This window comes from Lygodium microphyllum, chromosome 16, assembly GCF_053477565.2.
Source record: "Lygodium microphyllum isolate KBCC chromosome 16, Lygodium_microphyllum_v1.1.10, whole genome shotgun sequence".
NCBI lineage: Eukaryota > Viridiplantae > Streptophyta > Polypodiopsida > Schizaeales > Lygodiaceae > Lygodium > Lygodium microphyllum.
Genome location: NC_141150.1, coordinates 111,562,182 through 111,576,551, shown reverse-complemented (window position 1 = coordinate 111,576,551; position 14,370 = coordinate 111,562,182). Strand labels below are relative to the sequence as shown.

The following is a 14,370-nucleotide window of genomic DNA, read 5'->3' as shown; positions in this document are numbered from 1 at the left end:
TCACAAGCAAGAGACATAACATCAAAATCTAAAACTCAGATGCTTGCCCCTCTATCAAGCAACCTCAACAGGGGAGGTAGGGTGGTAGCAACCCTCAGCAAGGGCAATGGTGAGGCCAGACCCACGCTAGTGCCAATCGACCATCACAATCAACATAATTCTCAACGTGAAAGGGCTTGTCTAACTAGTTTACAAAGGTCTACATTGTCTTCATAGAGACATTTGAGGATGCAAGTCTCGTCCACATCTACGAGTTGACTCTTGACAAGGTGACTATAAAGGCCCACTCATAATAGTCGAGTACTTTAGCTACTCCCTGGATTGTGAACAATGGAGCTATCCATCATCTGAGCCCCTATAGTCGGACACATCTAAGTTGAGAACAACTTAGTCACGATTCAAGCTCATGTTTGTGTCAGTTTTGCCATTGCCCAGGGCTCAAATCACACTTCCCTGGACGATATACACTATGTCCTTCAACTAGAGGTGAACTTATTATTCGATTAGTAGCTAGGGATGAGGCATAGCCTAGTGGCTTCATATACCATATTACCATTTCTTTCCGAGTCAACAGTCGAGGGCTTTGAGTTCCACTACTTTCAAGATTTAGCCACTACACAGGAGGCTACAAGCACTAAGTGTCTTTGGTTTTTTTTCTTAGGAAATCTTGGATACGACTCTCTTTATGAGTTATCATATTGAGAGATAGTTGATGGCCTTTCACACCTGAAGCTATCAAGGGATGTTTGTAAAGCTTGTTAACTTCAGAATCAACACGGTATCCCATTCCCTAAAAAATCTACACAAAGAGCTGAGGTGCCTCTTAGATTGATTCATGTTGATCTTTGTGGGCCAACATCCACCATTACCTTGAATAATGCATTATACTTTTTTTTAAAAATTGTGCATGATCGTTCTTGTTACATGTGGGCATACTTTCTCAAGCATAAGTTTGATGCCTGCACATATTCTTTTGTTTGGGTGCTACTGATGCATAACCAAAATGGTTGTCATGTAGGATGCATGAGGAGTGACAGTGAGGGAAAGTTCACCTCCCATGAGTTTTTTGAGTTTCTACAAGAGCATGGTATTTCATGCTAGCTTACCTTTACCAACTCCCCTTCATAGAATGGAGTCAGTGTGTGTAGAAATTGGACTATCATGAACATGACATCCTCTATGCTATTCGTAGCAAAGCTCCTTGAGCCTTTGGATCAAGGTTGTTAACACTTCAGTGTATATCCTCAATTGGTGTCCTAATTGCGGCTATCCCTCACAGGACTCTATAGTATGAGAAATTCTTTCGCTCTTTGTATATAGTTTCTCACTTTAGAGTCGTTGTTGGGAGGTGTGCTTACTCGCACACCCTTGATGATAAGATAGCCAAGATCACTCCTCGAGTTGATCTCTTGATTTATTTTTTAAGGATGGAGATATTTCAATCTAGGGGTAATATTTTTATCTCACAACAGAAGTATGCTCTTTAATTAGTCGACAAATATTGCAAGGATCAAACACAGTCTATGGCCACACCTCTTGATCCCACTATTAATCTTTCTAAGTATGCCCTAGATCACACATCTATACATGTGTGGTAGAGAAGTTTCTTTGATTGATTAACACTAGGCTAGATTTAACTTACCCAATTAGTTTACTTAGTTAATATTTCATTACACCTAGTATGTCACATTGAATTGCTTGTCTTCGTGTTTTGAGATATTTGTGGTGTACCTATTCTTATGGTCTAACTTATGGACCTAGTTTATGTTTGTAGGGATACACTAACTCAGACTGGGTAGATGATCCTAACACCTGGCATTTCCATAACATCTAGCTCTTTTCCTTGAGCACAACATCCATCTCTTGGGCGAGCTGAAAGTAGGAGATGATGGTAGCTTCCATGGTTGAGGTTGAGTATTGGGATCTTATTGATGGTACTACAGAGGCTCTCTATTTGAGGAGCTTATTGGTAGTACTTCAGTTTCTATGTGACTCTCCCATCGTTGTTTACTATGACAACTAGAGTGGCATTGTCCTTGCGGACAATCCCATCATTACACCATGGATGTAGCATGTGGGGGATCCACTTCCACTTTCCCAAAAAGCAGGTTGAGCTAGGCACCACATGCCTAGAGTTTATGCCTTCATCCAATAATTTTGTAGACATATTGACCAAGGCAGTCAATCAGTTGGTGTTGCAATATATTCTATTAAGGATCATCTTGGGTACACCCTCCCTTCTTCAAATTGACGGGAAGAGGGCGATTCCCTCTAGCTTTCCCTTCCAGTTTGACAGGGGGTGGCTTTCTTCTCTTGGTTGTGACATGATGTTGTTTACAGTTTTTTTTCAAACATTCTGTATATTGTACTTTATGACTTCATCTGCATCATTAGCATGACATGATTGTAAAAGGGTACTTGGACAAGTAAACAATTCCCCTATGAGGGCACTATCCAAGTGACATCGTTGCACAGCATTTTGTATGTACATAATTACACTTGCATTTTCTCTTGCATAACTCTAGTGCATTGACATTCTATTCTATAAACATGCATCTTTGCTATTTATCCATTTTCAATCCTTTCTGAGTAGTCGACTCTAGATCCACCATATTTGAGGCATTGTACATGACAATCTCTAAGGTAGTCTCCCTTGCTTGCTTAGCTTTGCTAGCTTGCTTTCCACACATCTTTTTTGCCTCTCCACATATCCACCATATTTGTTCACACACAACTAGTCTCTTCCTTCATCATTAACACCTAGCAGTGATAGGGATAGCTTGTTTATTTTGTGAAAGTCTTTGGGTTTGGCTACTAGTTTTCTGTCCATAGTTACTTAATCAATTGCCACCTCCCCATTTGAAACATTAATGATCAAACCCCCCATACCTCCCCCCCCTTCTCCCAAAAAAAAAAAGTTCACTATGGTTTCATCCGTCTTTGTAGGACTTAGTAGGCCATTGGGCGATTGACGTGCTCCCTTTGTCCAATACCCTAGCCTCTCTAAGGTGACCACTTAGACTCCCTTGGTAAGATAACCATTACCTTTGTAGTCTTGGTAGGCCTTTCAGTAGACATTGTGTGTCCCTTTGTTTGATGCCCTGGCTACTTTGGGATGGAACACCTTAGGGTAAAAACATCTACAAAAACAAAGACTCAAAACTTTGGGTTGGCCTTCATTTCTAGCTTAGTTTTTGGGCTTGAGAGGGGAATATTGAGCTAAAATAAGTATTACATGCTAAATAGACCACTTAAACATATCTAAAAGTACTTAATTAATGAAAATCCTAAAATGGTACATGATTCGATAGAGTTTTAAAATGATGCATGGTATGAGGTCTAGAAACTTTTTATAAATAGGCATGATGCTCTCCGTTTAGTCAAATCTCGTTTTTGTAGGTTTTAGGCCCTCTAGCTTTATTGCCCACACCTTGTTTGCAAAGGACATCTTAGTTGAGGCTGCATGACATTGTCTCCATCCATCTGGCATATGTTTTCAGCCTCCATCGCATAGCCTGTATTGATTTCTATAGCATTTGGTGATCATCGATCTGCAATTGGTGAAGTGTTATGCTCATGATTTGCGGCTATTGCATGGATTGCCACATCATCATACCTATGTTTTTACTGTCGTTAGCTTGCCATATCATCATAGTTGCATTTTGCTATCATCAACTTGCCACATCATCATCAACTTTATGAGTTTGTAGTTCTCTCTCGCCTTTGCCTATTCGTTAGCACCACACATCGCTGCATTTGTTACTATTCGACATATGGAGGTTGCCTTGCTACATTTCGGGATCCATTAGGAGTATTACACACTCTCCCACTTAGCACCTCTGCCTCGGTCCATGAGACATAAGAGGTCAGTGTACAATTTTCATTCTTGCACAAGTTGTTTTCTGCGTGAGCATTGTGTATTCAACATTTAGTCATTGATTCAGATATCCACCATCCTCATTGTCTTTAAGTTACCTTAGCCCTAACTATATTCTTTTGAGTTTGTGCATTGTCATACGCTTTCATTTATGTGTCTGCATTAGGATATTTCTTCACTCACTTCGCAATCATAGAATTTTTGCAGCAGTTTATGGATGCTATTATGTAGCAAGTTACCAATTCATTCATTGGCATTCCATGGAGCACAAGCTTGCTGAGGTGAAAGAAGGATTCATGTCCTTTCGTGGCTTCCCTAATTATTGGGGAGCCAGTGATTGTACCCATATCAGCAGGATTTCCCCCTCAAATTAGAATAGCATACCTTGCTTTGATCAATACTCAAACTACAATATGATCATCCAAGTCATATGTGATTTATGCACGAAGTTCTTGAATGTCACCATGAGATGACTGGGCTCCACGAATGACGAGCGTGTCATTCAAAACCATGATTTATGTTGCCTCTATCAAGGGCATTAATGCCTCTTTGGGAAGTCTATTGACTACTTGGAACTTATCATTATAGAGTACTTAGTGGGTGATGGAGAAATCTTGCTTCTCCCATGGTTGATGAGAACCTTTCCTAGAGCCATATTGGATGGTCACCACATTACTAATTAGAACTTCCTTCAATCCTCCTCTTGCATCATTACATAAATGCTTGATTTCTACAGTCTCTTTGCTCTCATTTTCCATGCTACAACATATCCTAGATGCCATTAGTAGACCTTAGAGAGATATCTAACTTCTTGTGCTCCAAGTCCATCATCTCCTTGTGGTATTGTGGTGCTCCTTCGATGATGTCTTTGCAAGCTTCATGGCTTGTATCAAATCCTTCTTCATTTCATTCAACCCCATGTAGTATGTGTGGGTGCACTTGCAAGCCTCCTCTCCACCCTAGAGTTGGTGGCTCTACTGACTAGTGGTGGTGGTTGTAGATCTTGCAACAAGACATGCACCAAATATCATCAATAAATAGAATTTGTAACATGTATAAAAAGGATCATTCTATACATTTACATACCATTGCTTGTGCCCAAGACAAAGGCCACGGGATTGACGATCCTTTCATGGCCAAACAACTCCATCAAGTTGAAAATGTCATTATCAAAGTTGTTATGGATAAACTTATACTCCTCGATTCTCTTATTTATTGTCATGGCCCAATAGTTATCCTTTCTAGATGGAATGTTGCAGTCCTAGACGAAACCAAAAAAAATGTGAATCTAATAAGGTTTTGGCTGGATAGCTTTGGTCCTCGAGGAGCCAATCAAATCATGTTACAAGGGAACAAGTCAAGTTCGCATCCATAAAAAATAGTGATAGACTTTAGGCTCAATTCAACATTAAATTCAAACAAAAAACTGGTCAAATCAACTCATTGTGTGGTAAATTAAGGTTGTCTAGCATATCAGGTTTTTACCTACATGTATAGTGCCACACTATACTTGAATTGATGGTGGGGAAAAAAAATTTAGAACACTTATATGCACATGGACATTTCAACCTACTTTTAACTAGAATTAAAAAATAAATTAAACTGTGTGTATTCTATTGATTATAGTCCATAATTAGCAACTCGGTTAAACTATGTCACTAAACTATTTTAGTTTGCCAACAACAAAATGTGTGTTGATTTTACAATTTCCATCACACACATTATTAGAAAGCTAAGTTTACTTAATCCATGTACATTGTATGCATCATGTTTGTGTATCTAACAAACCACATAGTATATAAATTCCAAACCAACCAATTATCATAGTGCATAAGTTTCAAATTGCATGCACTAATGTCATACACTGCATGTACTTTGCATGCAAAATGTCATGAGTAAGTTGTATTATGTATTTACACATAATTTGTATACTGCATCATATCATTAAGGACACACAAGATAATATATTGTTACATAATTTGTAAATAGCTCATTAAATAGTTTTAAAATAGCAATTCATTGTTTGTGCCTCATCCCCTTTATTACAACCACTATCAAACACTATTACCACATTAGTTCATTGTTAATAACTTATAAGTCATGGTAGATGTTGTGTTAGCCATTTACTAACCCCAACATCTTATCACGCTACTACATATATTAAAGTGTGTGTGTGACCAATTTTAGGCAACCATAAAAAGGCTTTGTAAAATGATTGCATAAAATATAGGCACACAATTTGTGCCTTGCATATAAGCTATCCTAGTTCTTGCATAGAGTTACCAAACTTGGAAAACTTGTCCAAACACTATTGGTCACTATCCCATGTGCAAATCCATATACCATATTCCCATCCATTGTGGTAATAACCATTTATTATCTATATATTGCAAATGTAAATTGTTGCCATTGATATGTATCAAGTATCACATGCACATTTAGACTTGTTATTATAAATTTTCATAAATACATGCTTTGTTACACAACATGATAAAATTTATTATGATCTTATTGCAATCATGTTTTAGAGACATTTGATGACGAATGAGATAGCATGCAAATGAATTGGCTTACTTGAATGAACAATGAACATGTTTGCAAACCTCATGAGCAAATTTTCGCATGTGCATTTGAGAGCTAGGCATAGCAGTTTATTTTAGGCATTTTTCTTGTGCTTGTTATTTTGGTTATTGGCATTTATTGGTTGGATAATTATGTTTCTAGGCCATCATTATGTTAGCCAACTTGATTCATTATTGGCATTATTTTATGCCTATTTATTTATGCTTTCTTCTCCTTAGTCATCATCATTCACTTGCAAACTTCCAATGTAGGTTTTCTTGGAGAGAGGAAGCTAGTGCCAATGCCCACATGGCCGGTGGTTTGCTCTTTTCTCTTGTGTTGTGTAGTCTATTATAGTAGTTATCTACGCTTCATCATTGCACCTACTTTTGATATGGTAACATATGTTCATGTTAGGTCTTTGTGTGCTATTTTTTGCTATTGTAGGTTTGCCAATTATTATGGATGATCATTTGTGTCTACTGTGACAAATTTTCAACTTGGGTTACAACAATTTGCTACAGAATACTTTGTTTTCCAGCCCCTATTGCTTGATATAGCCCAAGGGATAAACCTCCTATTCAATCCAATGTCATTTTCTTACATCCCGTTTTGGTCATACCACATACTCATGAGTATGGTAAGGGATGCAGAGGGGTAATTTTATTTTGTAATCATATCCTTGATGGCAGTGGTAATCGATAATGACCAACCGAGGTTTGTTAGCATATTTGATGTGTACATGTGTGAATGATGTTTATGAGAGTGGACGGAGAAGGATGGATGAGGTAGTAGCCAAAGAGGTCACACACCAATGAATGCAATGGATCCCATAAGCAAAGAGAAGTAAGGATCTGAAGTTGAAAAAGGTATAAAAGAATACACGTGGTTCAACTAAAATAAATTCAAACTATTTGGTGGCATCATGCTTCTCTACTTGTTTTTCTTCTTTCCCCCATAGCTCATCTTATATTCAAGTAAAAGAATATACTTGGTTCAACTAAAATCAATTCGGACTATTTGGTAAGATCGTGTTTCTCTACTTGTTTTTCTTTTTTCTCCCATAGCTCATTTTATATTCTTACTCAACCATGTTTTGTAACATACATGAGCATGGATTTTCAAACTTTGGCTAGGGAGCTCGGACTAGGAGCTAATCCCATGCTCTATTGAAAAAACAATCATTTTGAACCTTGATGTCAACCTTAGCAAGATTTCAAAACTGTCAAACTTTAGTTGGATGCATCAAGGAAGTTTCTTTGTCAATCCTATACAAGTTGTATGGATGAGGCACACTTGTTCCACCTCTCACAACCCTCTCATACTCCCTTTAGTACTAAAGAGTTCTAAGGGATTGAGTGCATCACCTGTACTAGAAAGTAGTAGGAGGGCAACTAGCCCTCTCCCCTTCTCTGAAGAAGATGACCCCTTCAACACCTTGGTCTTCACCTTGTTTGGAGGATCAAAGTTGGAGTCAGAGGAGGATGAGAATGACTCATCGGAGGAGTCCTTCTCCTCCTCCTCCTAGTATTGCTATTGCTTAGCTATTGCTAGAAATTAGTAGGAGGGCAGCTAGCCCTATCCCTTCTTTGAAGAAGATGACCCCTATAGCACCTTGGCCTTACTTTGTTCAGAGGATTGGAGTTGGAGTCAGAGGATGAGAATGACTCATCAGAGGAGTGTGTATCCTCCTCCTCCTCCTCCTACTCCTGCTCCTGCTCCTGCTCCTGCTCTTGCTCCTGCTCCTGCTCCTGCTCCTGCTCCTGCTATTGTTGCTGATGTTGCTACTGCTTTTGCTTTTGCTCCTATTAGCTTCTTCCTGTCCTCCAAGCTGCTAACTTCTTATAGTCCTTGCGAAAATGTCCCTTCCTAACATAATGATAATGCTAGCTCATTGATCTCTTCTTCATATTACCTCTCTCATGCTGCAAATGCCTCATCATGGTCTCCATACTGAGATGGAAGTCTCCATTGCAACTTCAAGGATGGTTCATGCCCAAGTAGCATTGAGAATATATGTGTAAAGCTTGCTGGTATCGATGATGATTGGGTTTGCAAAGCATTGACATATGTAACATAAAGTAAGAAAGCCTAGATAGTATCCTTCGGCTCAAACTTCATTTGCTAGAGCTAGCCATAGAGTGTCACTACATGCATAGTTGATGGAGTCTCATACAATATCTGAAGCTTTGTCCATACAGCTGAAACTCTTTGCTTGAAGGTGATTACTAGTAGAATCTCTTTAGAGATACATCAAAGAAGAGTAGAACATGCATGAGCATCATCATTTTCTTAAGTAAGCAAAACTTTCTCATGGTTAATAGGGTCACAACCATCTTGAAGATAAATGGAAGGCTAAGGCTGCTCAAAAGCTCCAGAAACCATGTACCATAATTGCTTATGCACAAACCATGCTTTCATTACAAAATTCCATGTGAGATAATGAGGGCCATGAAGTTTATCATCAATAAAGTAGTGTGGAGATGCCATTGGGAGAGAATAGGATGAGAAGATAAGGGAAAGAAGAGAAACAGAGAGAGAGTATAACAAAAAACATAGCACAGACTATACAATTGTTAAGGAGAGGGGTGAGAGGTGAGAAAAAAGAGCTGAAGAGAGAGAAAAGAGGAGAGAGAAAGAGTGACAAGAAGAGAGAGAGACTAGAAAGATAGAAAAGAAAAGAGATGTCACAAAAGATTGAAATAAGTAGGTAAGATGAGAGACAATAATTATAATATGATAAAAGATGGAAAAAATTACATGTCACACCTTTTATCCCTATATAAGTGTGAGAGGGTATTATTCATAACTCTCTCTTACTAACACATATATTCCCAATTTCTTACAATCCATCCTTGCTTAAATGTTTTTCCTCATAAAAACAAAGGTAGAATGGCAAAGGACGGATGAAATAGAGTACTGCTTTGATTTTAAACATAGAAAAGATGTGATGGAAATCAAATAGTGAAGAGTCAGTTGGTGAAGTAAAGACATTAGGGAAAGCCTTTGCCATATATATAATTTGGATTTCTTCCAAAAGAATTGGAATCTTTAAATCTTCAAAAATAACTATTGTAAAGAGTAGACAGCTTGTATTTGAAGAAAACTTCCATAACTTCTTATAGAAGTATCCAAGTAGGGTGTGCCACATATGAAAGCGTAGATATTGAAGAGTACTTTGATTTTATGTAGGTGCTTGAATTCTAAAAATTAAGCAGAGTAAATTTTTTTCTAAAATAGATTGCTATTAAGACCTTGTTTAGAGTGCAATTGGCTCCCATATGACTATATCTCATCGCACCAATTCATCCCATAGATAGGGAAACTTATCTAAGATTGAATATGGCCTTCGAGAAGCTTCCTCAAGTGGTAAACCCTTCCACTTAATCAAATACTCGATGATGGAGTGAGCAAAGCTTCTTTTCATGTTGATCGATGACCTCCTTAAGAATGTATTGAATAAGTTCTTCTTCATCCATAAGAGGCAACTCATTAACTATTTCCACTTGAGTACCATAAAAGGGTTTGAGCTAACTAACATGGAATACATTATAAATCTTAGTGAAAGAGGGAAGTTCCAATCAATATGCCAAGTCTCCAATATGCTTCAAGATCTTGTAGGGGCCCATAAAACATGTGAGCAAGTTTGTTGCTAGAGCCATCCTTTAAAGTAGAATATCGAGACTTGGGTACTTTCAAGATAACCAACTCTCCTTCGTGAAACTCCAAAGGTCACCTCTTCTCATCAGTATACACCTTCATTTGATCCTGAGCTTTTCTAATATTTATCTTACATTGTTGAAGAATACCATGCATTCTTTCCGATTCCCCCTTTCCATGAGGGTTAATTTTCTCATTGAAAATAAATGTGGGTAAGGGTACCTTGTAGCCATACATAGCCTCAAAGGGTGAAACTCCAATGCTAGCATGAGTGGAGTTATTATAGGCAAACTCAGTCAAATGTAGCCACGAATCCCATCCATGCTATATATCATGACAAAAATGGCAAAGGTAAGTCTGCAACTACTTATTTACTCTCTCTGTTTGACCATCTGTCTGTGGATAATAGATTGTAGAAGGAGCCAATTCAAGTCCCATGGAGCTGAATGTCGCCTAATAGAAGTTACTCATGAACTTGGTATCTCTATCATACACAATTATATATGGTAATCCATGTAATCTAAAGATATGCTCCATGAACTGACTAGCCACTTATGAAGCAGTGAACTGAGTATTAGTAGGAATGAAATGGACTCTTATGAACTTGGTATCTCTATCATGCACAATCACATATGATAATCCATGTAATTTAAAGATCTACTTCATGAATTGACTAGCCACTTGTGAAGCAATGAATTGAGTCTTAGTAGGAATGAAATGGGTTGTCTTAGTGAGTCTGTCCACTACCACATAAATGTTATTCCAACCCTTTTTGGTAATAGGTAGACCAATAATGAAATCCATGGTAATGTGTGTCCACTTGCCTTCTAGTGGCTTCAACAAATCACATGACTTATAAGTACTATCCTTATTCTGTTGACAAGGCATGCATTTCATAACATAATCCTTAACACCTTTCCACAATCCTTTCTAGTGAAAGCTCTTATTGATTTTATCATAGGTCTTAAACACTCCAAAGTGTCCAACTACGGGGGAAAAACGTAACTCCTTAATAATTTTCAACTTGAAAGAAGTAGAGGGAATAACAATCTTGTCATTCGACCAAATGAGGCCATTTTTAAGCTGATAATGTGAGTTTTCCTCCATAAGACCTTGTCGTAATTTCTAAAGTGCATTGCTAAGCTCATCATCCAAAAGATTGGCTTACTGTAATTCATCAATCCAGTCACCATATAACTTAGTCATAGCTGAAACCCAACATGCCCACATTCTAGAGAGAGAATTAGGTTCTCCTTTGTCTTTACCCCTTGTATAAGTGATATCAAGATCATATTTTTGTAAGGTAGCTATCTACCTATATTGCTAAGGGATAAGATTTGATTGAGTAGTTTTGCAAAATCATAGTTTTGCAAGGTAGCTATCCACCATATAACTCAGTCATAGCTAAAACCCAACATGCCCACATTTTAGAGAGAGAATTAGCTACTACTTTGTCTTTGCCCCTTGTATAAGTGATATCAAAATCATAGTTTTGCAAGGTAGCTATCCACCTATACTGCTTATTAGGGGTAAGATTTGACTGAGCAATGAAGTACTTTAGGACCCTATAATCACTTTGAACTCTAAATCAACTGCCATACAAATGATGGTGCCATTTCTTTATCGTGTGTAGAATAGCCAACATCTCTTGGTCATAAAAATTCATAGCCATCTCTTTATTTGTAAGCTTCGGGATTTCAAAGGCAAAAACTCCATGCTCTTGTAACAAAACATCCCTTATGCCACAACCATTGGTACTACACTGCATGAGAAACTCTCTGGAGAAATCCAGCCATACTAGAATAGAAGCAAAGGTAAGTAATTCCTTTAATTGGTTGAATATACTATCAACAAGTGCATCCCAAAAGAAAGCTTCCTTCTTCAACCTTTAGTCAAAGAGGAACAACGGTCTTGTTATAAGTCAAATTCTTGTTCAACAACTTTGGGCTTCTTTGTGAAAAGAATTACATGTACAATGTTTTTTTAAAACTGCTTCATTTAAATTTCATTTCATTTAGAGAGAATATTTGTAAATTATACACATGATGATAGGTAACTTTTCTATTTGGTTATCATAGATGTCTTCATGAAGAAAAAATATCAGCAGCATACTTGCAGTGGAGGTCTTCAGTAGGAAAGATAATGGTGATAATTGGATTTGTGATAAGTACTATAAGTTGGATTGAATTTTGATGCACCCAAGTACTCGAGGGAGTTTCAAGGTCAGGCGTAAGGATATTGCAAATCCTAGCAAACATTGAAAATGTAGAATTTTAGAGTTCAAAAAAGTGTTTAATGGAACAAATACAGTAATAGAAGTGTTGATCCAACATGTTTATACACACAAACAAATCTTTGTACATGACAAAAACTACATTGCAAATTATAAACAAAATAGTAAGTTTTTAAATTTTATCATTGTTTATTCTTTTGCATTATAGTTATTTTAAAAATATTTACAGTGTTCTAATTCAATCTTATTTTACTGATAGCTCTATATCCATTAACTTTATACGAATGACAGAATGTGGAATGTTTGAGCGGCAAGATACGTGTTTAGTATGAAGACATAGTTTCTTTGATCTATGATATGAACTCTGCAAGTCAACTTGCAACTCAAAATATCTTTTTTTATCATTCATTGTACGTAGTAGAAAGTCAGAGATTGGAGCATGTTCCATTGCCGCCAATATCTAGTGGTGAATCGTTGATTGGTAGCTTGGAGTTGTTAAGAGAATGTTAGTCCAAGATAAAATGTGACATCAATAATACTATGAAATCCACCAGAGACGCCAAAGATGTGCATCTTAGGTGGATTATTTTATTCTTATTGTTTGTATATTTATTTGGTTCATGTGATATTCTGAAGAAAACAACGATTATTTATCAATGTAAGTATTCATCTGAGGAATGGATGAGTCAACTATTGGGTGAGTCTTGACAAGTCAAAAGAACACATTTTAATGAGACGATTGAGTGCAGGGTCAACCAATCTGATATCACATTCAGGTAAATCTTTTTTACCACTTTGAATGCCTTGATTTAATTGACATAAGTCTTGCTTAGATGAATTATTGTATTATTCACATTTACTTATCATTATTTTTATTTTTATTATATGTATTTCATCACTAGACAAACTCTGTGCATTCACTTTCAATATAGAATATGACGACTTTTGCGAATGGAATGGATCAACTTGGATCAAGATACCCGAGACGAGACATAGCTCTCATAGATGTGATTATCTTGTGGAATGGTCATAATCCTTTTGTAGTCAGCGCATAGAGCTATTGGCCCATTTCTTTTCTGAGACAAGGAATCCAATTAATGCCCAATGAGCACCTCTACAAGTTCTATTTCAAGTTAGGTAATAAAAAAGTCAAGATTTGTAGTGAGCAATCCATGACATGTAAACAATGTGATTCTCCACATATTCTTGAGATAGTGGAATCCTTGTAAATTTTTTAAATAAAAAATGAATATAATTTTTTTAAAAACTTTTGAGTACTTTCAATTTAGATCATCTTAGTTTACTATGATCCAATCATGCGATAATACATACTGTAATTAGTCAATCATGTTGGTTAAAATCATAATTAAATTACAGGTTGGAGTTCTATAATCTATGTAATATTATCTTTGCATAATGATATATTGTAGCTCATCTCTTCTACTTATTTTTTAACATTAAATATTAAATTGAATCTAAGGGATTTTGAAGGTCTTTCAGATTTATTTTCTTAAAAAATGTCTATATTTTCTATAGTTGGACTTGAATATACTCAATGATCCAAGTATATTCGAGGATATAATAATGTAAAAAAAAGCATTTGTCTGTATGAGTAATTTTAACGGTTACTTTAAAGTATTGAAATAAAAAAACTAAGGTAAGAGTTTTAATTTGAAACTTTAAGGTTTAAATTTTTTTTAAATTTAAAACCCTAGATACATAAAAGCTATAACTCCAAACTCATTTTTACTTTCATTCTCTACTTTCCTACACTTGTGCTCTTCTTTCTTCTCTCTTTGTGTGCCATGGCTATCACTCTCGCATGTGCTGCATGGATTAGCTCCACACGCTACGCACACATAGGAGACCAGATATACCTTAGATTTTGCGTGACCTTAAGTCTAGAGAGGTGCTTTCCATCGTAGACCTTAGCTCTAGTGTATTAGCATCGTTTTGTGATGCGGCCAACCTTCTCACCTGCTCTATTTCGGACTTTGCTCTCAGATGGGTCTCCTTAGATTTCTTATTTAGTTTACGT

General features: G+C 36.8%; 1 protein-coding gene across 7 annotated transcripts in view; it reads left to right on the top strand.

Moving 5' to 3' along the window:
• The window catches only part of LOC148023246 (uncharacterized), a 51,113-nt gene extending 37,653 nt beyond the window's left edge, over window positions 1-13,460 (top strand). Inside the window, exons 2-3 of one of the 7 annotated variants that reach the window (XM_087696276.1) lie at window positions 6,712-6,755; window positions 12,592-13,144. The gene's annotated coding sequence lies outside the window, so the exon portion shown is untranslated. The other 6 variants (XM_087696275.1, XM_087696274.1, XM_087696289.1 and 3 more) reach the window with 6 other exon arrangements.
• Window positions 13,461-14,370: the final 910 nt, after the last annotated feature.